Here is an 8,324-nt window from a genome sequence, read left to right on the forward strand (position 1 = left end):
GGAGGTCAGAATCCAACAGCATCAGTAGTCCTTTTTCAGCCTCTGAATCAGATTTTTGCTCAGGTCCCTCAATTTTAGCCAGAAAATACCTGAAATCACAAAAAAACACACAAACTCATAGTAAAGTCCAGAAATGTGAATTTTACTTAAAAACTAATAAAAATATACTAAAAAGTGAATAAAACATACTAAAAATTATATGAAAACAATGCCAAAAAGCGTATAAATTATCCGCTCATCAATTACACCCAAATTGATGATGGAGAAGAAGGAGGAAAAAGAAGGAGGAGACGAAATTCCAATAAAAAAAGGAGGAAGAGGAGGAGGTAGGGGAGGTGGCATTGGTGACGACGATGACAAAAGAAAAAAATAACAAAAAAAAAGAAGAATGTACAGTAACAGCATAAAAAAAATGTGCGCATGTGAATATAAATAACTTGTATAGACTTTTATAAAAAAATGATTTGTAGATAGAAAATACTTTACGAATTATTTAGTTGATGATTTAATATTTGAATTGTCTAATAATAGATTAAATCAATTGGGCTGAAACCCTAGATATACTCTTTGAAATTACCAATTTATTTTTCATTATATTAGAATAGTTTGGTATTTTAAATATAGATTTAATAATTAGATAGTAGAAAATTATATAATATATTATTAAATATAATCTTTAATATTAATCTAATATAACTATTATTTCATGCTACCAATTTCGTTATCAACAGCAAACTAAATAATTAAATATTATTAATTGATATTATTGATGACTTAGACATTAATATAATTATTATAATTTTGAATAAAATATATTTTTTGTTTCTGAAGTTTAATAAAATTTTAAAAATATCTATAAATTTTATTTTGTTTCAATTTTGTCCAAGAAGCTTTCGATTTGCGTCAAATATATCCCTAACAGTTAATTTTTCAAAAAATTTAAGACCGATTCAACAACAATTTCATAAGAACAACCTGTTGAGTTAAGAAATTAACTAAATTAATTTGATGATGACAAATATTATTTTTAGTAGGTTAAACACTCAATTAATTTTTAATAATTGTGCTTGATAAAGTGTTGCAGGACAAAGAAAGAATATTGCAGCATCCCAATAGGAAGAAAAATTAAATCAGAAACAAAGTGGGCTACAAAGCACTAAAAGCCCAAGGTTGTTAAGCAATAGAATCTGTTGGGATGAATGGAAACATATCTAACCCAAGTCCAAGTTGACTCCATCAAGCTTCTCATCCAAGATTGAAGACTTTCCTCTCTCTACTTGCTTCGGTCACCATCAGAACAAAAGAGAAAGAGAGAGCTTTGCTCTTCTTGTTCTTTCATCAGAAAAGAAAGAGAGAGAAAGGTAAATCACAAAAAGCTAATGTCTAATCACCCTAATCAAAGCAAGCTAAGCTATGTCAGAGATGGCCATGCCATGGCTCACGTCTTAAAAAAAAGGTTAGCTACAAAGAAGAAAGAAGAAGAAATAAAAAACTAGGGCAAAATCAGATCTTAGGCAAATCAAAAAGATCTTTCTATTATTGGTACCCCAAAGTAACTTGCTGAAGTTTCCTTTCCCCTCATACCCATTTCTGGTAAAATGAAGAAAATGGATGTTATGCAGTTCTGCTATGGATTAACGGTCAAGAAAGGAACTTGGAGCCAAAGCAAAAATAAATAGTTCAGATCTTTGAAGATATTGAAAAAAGGATGAAAGAGAATATGGAAGGTATGAATGCATGAAATCTAAAATCTCTGTCACAGTCCCATCTTTACTCTTCTGCGTAGCTGTTGCTGTTTTTGTGAGAAGAAGAAGTCAACTATGTGAAGCAAGCCTGTGGTGTGAAAAAATTGAAATCATGCAAATAGGAAAATCACTTCAGTTTGAAAATAAAGAGAGATAACCCAGTATATTGAGGTTTTGTTCTGTGAAGAAGCTCTCTGAAGAAGTTCATCTACTTGGACAGTGCTTTCTTTCAAAAAAGCATTCCGCCAAAAAGGAAGAACTGAATCAGAGACATACAAATTTGGTTTATCACATAGCAAAGAGGCTGTTGAAAGACTCAATCTCCTTTATGTTTTACAGATTGTAATTTACTTTTCAATGTTTATCTTTCTGTAACTTCTTGAGTGAAAAGGCAATATTGTGAGAACTCATGTAAAAGCCAAATGAGTGGAAAGAGGTTGAGTGATACACTTGAGAGAAAAGTCTAGAGTTATTTCAAATTTATTTAGGCAAATTGTGTCTTGTATCTAGTACCAGTGAGGTACCCCTTTCTTAGTTGGGTGAGCACTAAGAATGAAGAGTTAGGTATTAGCATAGCCAATGTCAAGTTAGGTTAGAACTTGAGTGTGAGCCGATTGTGTCACTTTTGTGGAATTGGTGTATGTAATACTTTAACTTTAGTGGAAATTCCACTACTGTTGTGGTGGAGACTGGACGTAGGTTGCATAGCACAAGGCAACCGAATCAGGATACATGGTGGTGTTAGCTTTTCTCTTCTCTGCACTGTTCTGTTTTCTGATATTCATGAGACAAAAATAAATTGTCTCATAAATTTTCGCTATTGAGTTCAAACAGAATCAGACTGCAAGTTTGTTTTAAAAGGGTCTGTTCAGTAACTTAAAAGAAAGGCATAGATTCAACCCCCCTTCTTTAAGTCTACTACAATCTTCACAACCCCTCAACACAAGTGATGAGCGGATAATTTGTACGCTTTTTGGCATTGTTTTTAGTATGTTTTAGCTAGTTTTTATTATATTTTTATTAGTTTTTAGTTAAAATTCAATTTTCTGGACTTTACTATGAGTTTGTATGTTTTTCTGTGATTTCAGGTATTTTCTGGCAGAAATTGAGGGACTTGAGCAAAAATCTGATTCAGAGACTGAAAAGGACTGCAGATGCTGTTGGATTCTGACCTCCCTGCACTCGAAGTGGATTTTCTGGATCTACAGAAGCCCAATTGGCGCGCTCTTAACGGCGTTGGAAAGTAGACATCCTGGGCTTTCCAGCAATGTATAATAGTCCATACTTTGCCCGAGATTTGATGGCCCAAACCGGCGTTCAAAATCAGCTCAAAACTGCCCGGCGTTTAACGCCGGAACTGGCACAAGAATGGGAGTTAAACGCCCAAACTGGCACAAAAGCTGGCGTTTAACTCCAAGAAGAGTCTCTACATGAAAATGCTTCAATGCTCAGCCCAAGTACACACCAAGTGGGCCCGGAAGTGGATTTTTATGTCATTTACTCATCTTTGTAAACCTTAGGCTACTAGTTCTTTATAAATAAGACCTTTCACTATTGTATTCTCATGGGGGTAGCTATCTTTGAGTAGTTTTATGCTATCTTAGATCATTGGGAGGCTGGCCATTCGGCCATGCCTAGACCTTGTTCTTATGTATTTTCAACGGTGGAGTTTCTACACACCATAGATTAAGGTGTGGAGCTCTGCTGTACCTCGAGTATTAATGCAATTACTATTGTTCTTCTATTCAATTCAGCTTGTTCTTATTCCAAGATATTCATTCGCACTCAAGAACTTGATGAATGTGATGATTATGTGACGCTCATCATCATTCTCACTTATGAACGCGTGCCTGACAACCACTCCCGTTCTACAAGCAAACAAGGCTTGAATGTTTATCTCTTGGGTTCTTTAACCGGAATCTTCGTGGTATAAGCTAGAATTGATAGCGGCATTCAAGAGAATCCGGAAGGTCTAAACCTTGTCTGTGGTATTCTGAGTAGGATTCAATGATTGAATGACTGTGACGAGCTTCAAACTCGCGATTGTGGGGCGTTAGTGACAGACGCAAAAGAATCACTGGATTCTATTCCGACATGATCGAGAACCGACAGCTGAATAGCCGTGCCGTGACAGGGTGCGTTGAACATTTTCACTGAGAGGACGGGACTGTAGCCACTGACAACGGTGATGCCCAACTTACAGCTTGCCATGGAAAGGAGTAAGAAGGATTGGATGAAGACAGTAGGAAAGCAGAGAGACGGAAGGGACAAAGCATCTCCATTCGCTTATCTGAAGTTCTCACCAATGAATTACATAAGTATCTCTATCCTTGTTTTATGCTTTATTCATAAATCATCTATAACCATTTGAATATGCCTGACTAAGATTTACAAGATGACCATAGCTTGCTTCATACCAACAATCTCCGTGGGATCGACCCTTACTCGCGTAAGGTTTATTACTTGGACGACCTAGTGCACTTACTGGTTAGTTGTGCGAAGTTGTGTTTATACCATGGTATTGAGTACCAAGTTTTTGGATTCATTACCGGGGATTATTTGAGTTGTGAAAAGTAGTGATCACAATTTCGTGCATCAAGTTTTTGGCGCCGTTGCCGGGGATTGTTTCGAGTATGGACAACTGACGGTTCATCTTGTTGCTTAGATTAGGTATTTATCTTCAGAGTTCTTAAGAATGAATTCTAGTGTTTCAAGGTGATGTTCTTATCATCACCAAAGCTGATTGATTCTCATCAATTTAGCTCTTGAATGCTATGTCCTGCTGAAGCTTGGCTAGCCATGTCTAATTCCTTTAGACTAAAGCTTTAGACTAACATTGCATGATTCCTAGAATTCTCATTAAGAATTTTGATACCTTTATGTCTTTTCCACCTAATTTTCGAAAAATCCAAAAAAAATTACAAAATCATAAAAACCAAAAATATTGTATATTTCTTGTTTGAGTCTAGTGTCTCATTCTAAGTTTGGTGTCAATTGCATGTTTTTGTTCTTCTTGTATTCATTCATGTGTCTTAAGTGATCTTCAAGATGTTCTTGATGATTTCCTTGCTCTGATCTTTGAATTTTCTTGACTTGAGTGTTTTGTCATATGCATTCTCATTTTGTTAGTGTCAATAGTATACAAACTGTTAAGTTTGGTGTCTTGCATGCATTGTCATTTGCTTTTTGTTGCATTTTGATTATTAAAAATCCAAAAATATTTTACTTTGTGTCTTTTCAAGTCAATAATACAGAGAATTGAAGATTCAGAACATACAGCAGAGGAATTACACAGAAAAAGGCTGGGCGTTCAAAACGCCCAGTAAGGAAGGCAAACTGGCGTTTAAACGCCAGCCAGGGTGCCTGGCTGGGCGTTTAACGCCCAAAAGGGTAGTGCTTTGGGCGTTAAACACCAGAATGTGCACCATTCTGGGCGTTTAACGCCAGGATGGCACAAGATGGAAGATTCTGTTTTTAATTCAAAATTTTTTTCAAGTTTTCAAAATTTTTCAAAATCAAATCTTTTTCAAATCATATCTTTTCAATCATATGTTTTCAAAATCAATTTCTTTCCTTTTTCAAAAATACTTGCTATCAATTAATGATTTGATTCAACATTTCAAGTATGTTGCCTTTTCTGTTGAGAAAGGTTTAATGTTTGAATCATATCTTTTCTTGTTAGCCAAGTCATTAATTTTCAAAATCAAATCTTTTTAAATTGTTTTTCAAATCATATCTTCTCAATCACATCTTTTTTAAAACCATAACTTTTCAATCATATCTTTTTAATCACATCTTTTTCAAAATAGTTTTCAATCATATCTTTTTTATTTCTAATTTCAAAATCTTTTTTCAAAAATCACTTGATTTCTTTTTCACTCTTGGTTTTCGAAAATCAATTAGTGTTTTTCAAAATGTTTTTAAAATCTTTTACTTAATTTTCGAAAATTTCTTCCCCTCTTCTCACATCCTTCTATTTATGGACTAACACTATTCCTTAATGCATAATTCGAACTCCATCTCTCTTGATAAGTTCAAATTCTTCTACTTCTTCCTTCTATTTTTCTTTTCCTCTGACACCTCAAGGAATCTCTATACTGTGACATAGAGGATTCCATATTTTCTTGTTCTCTTCTCTTTCATATGAGCAGGAGCAAAGACAAAAACATTCTTGTTGAGGCTGACCCTGAACCTGAAAGGACCTTGAAGCGAAAGCTAAGAGAAGCTAAGGCACAACTCTCTGTAGAGGACCTAACAAAAATCTTCAAAGAAGAAGAACCCATGGCAGCCGAAAACAACAACAATGCCAACAATGCAAGGAAGGTGCTGGGTGACTTTACTGCACCTACTCCCGACTTCTATGGGAGAAGCATCTCTATCCCTGCCATTGGAGCAAACAACTTTGAGCTTAAGCCTCAATTAGTTTCTCTAATGCAACAGAATTGCAAGTTCCATGGACCTCCATTGGAAGATCCTCATCAGTTTTTAGCTGAGTTCTTGCAAATCTGTGACACTGTCAAGACTAATGGGGTTGACCCTGAGGTCTACAGACTTAGGCTATTCCCTTTTGCTGTAAGAGACAGAGCTAGGATATGGTTGGATTTACAACCTAAAGAAAGCCTGAACTCTTGGGAAAAGCTAGTCAATGCCTTCTTGGCAAAGTTCTTTCCACCTCAAAAATTGAGTAAGCTTAGAGTGGAAGTCCAAACCTTCAGACAGAAGGAAGGAGAATCCCTCTATGAAGCTTGGGAAAGATACAAACAATTGATCAGAAAGTGTCCCTCTGACATGCTTTCTGAATGGAGCATCATAGGAATTTTCTATGATGGTCTGTCTGAACTATCCAAGATGGCTTTGGATAGCTCTGCTGGAGGATCTCTTCATCTGAAGAAGACGCCTACAGAAGCTCAAGAGCTCATTGAAATGTCTGCAAATAACCAATTCATGTACACTTCTGAAAGGAATCCTGTTAACAATGGGACGAATCAGAAGAAAGGAGTTCTTGAGATTGATACTCTGAATGCCATATTGGCTCAGAACAAAATATTGACTCAGCAAGTTAATTTGATTTCTCAAAGTCTGTCTGGAATGTAAAATGCACCAAGCAGTACTAAGGATGCTTCATCTGAAGAAGAAGCTTATGATCCTGAGAACCCTTCAATGGAAGAGGTGAATTACATGGGAGAACCCTATGGAAACACCTATAATTCTTCATGGAGAAATCATCCAAATTTCTCATGGAAGGATCAACAGAGACCTCAACAAGGTTTCAACAACAATAATGGTGGGAGAAACAGGTTTAGCAATGGCAAGCCTTTTCCATCATCTTCTCAGCAACAGACAGAGAATTCTAAGCAGAACCCCTCTGACTTAGCAACCATGGTCTCTGATCTAATCAAAACCACTCAAAGTTTCATGACTGAAACAAGGTCTTCCATTAGGAATTTGGAGGCACAAGTGGGTCAGCTGAGTAAGAAAGTTACTGAACTCCCTCCTAGCACTCTTCCAAGCAATAGAGAAGAAAATCCAAAAGGAGAGTGCAAGGCCATCAACATGGCTGAACTGGGAGAGGAGGAAGAGGCAGTGAACGCCACTGAGGAAGACCTCAATGGACGTCCACTGGCCTCCAATGAGTTCCCTAATGAGGAACCATGGAAATCTGAGGCTCAGAATGAGACCATAGAGATTCCATTGGATTTACTTCTGCCATTCATGAGCTCTGATGAGTATTCTTCCTCTGAAGAGGATGAGTATGTCACTGAAGAGCAAGTTGCTAAATACCTTGGAGCAATCATGAAGCTAAATGACAAGTTATTTGGTAATGAGACTTGGGAGGATGAACCCCCTCTGCTCACCAAAGAACTGGATGACTTGACTAGGTAGAGATTACCTCAAAAGAGACAAGATCCTGGGAAGTTTTCAAAACCTTGTACCATAGGCACCATGACCTTTAAGAAGGCTCTGTGTGACTTAGGGTCAAGTATAAACCTCATGCCTCTCTCTGTAATGGAGAAGCTAGGGATCTTTGAGGTACAAGCTGCAAGAATCTCACTAGAGATGGCAGACAATTCAAGAAAACAAGCTTATGGACTTGTAGAGGATGTTCTGGTAAAGGTTGAAGACCATTACATCCCTACTGATTTCATAGTCCTAGAGACTGGGAAGTGCATGGATGAATCCATCATCCTTGGCAGACCCTTTCTAGCCACAGCAAAGGCTGTGATTGATGTGGACAGAGGTGAATTGATCATTCAAGTGAATGAAGAATCCTTTGTGTTTAAGGCTCAAGGATATCCCTCTGTCACCATGGAGAGGAAGCATGAAGAGCTTCTCTCAAAACAGAGCCAAACAGAGCCCCCACAGTCAAACTCTAAGTTTGGTATTGGGAGGCCACAACCAAATTCTAAGTTTGGTGTTGAACCCCCACATTCAAACTCTAAGTTTGGTGTTGGGAGGTTCCAACATTGCTCTGAGTATCTGTGAGGCTCCATGAGAGCCCTCTGTCAAGCTACTGACATTAAAGAAGCGCTTGTTGGGAGGCAACCCAATGTTATATTTAATTTATTTCCCTTTGTTATT

Source organism: Arachis stenosperma, chromosome 9, assembly GCF_014773155.1.
Source record: "Arachis stenosperma cultivar V10309 chromosome 9, arast.V10309.gnm1.PFL2, whole genome shotgun sequence".
Taxonomy (NCBI): Eukaryota; Viridiplantae; Streptophyta; class Magnoliopsida; order Fabales; family Fabaceae; genus Arachis; species Arachis stenosperma.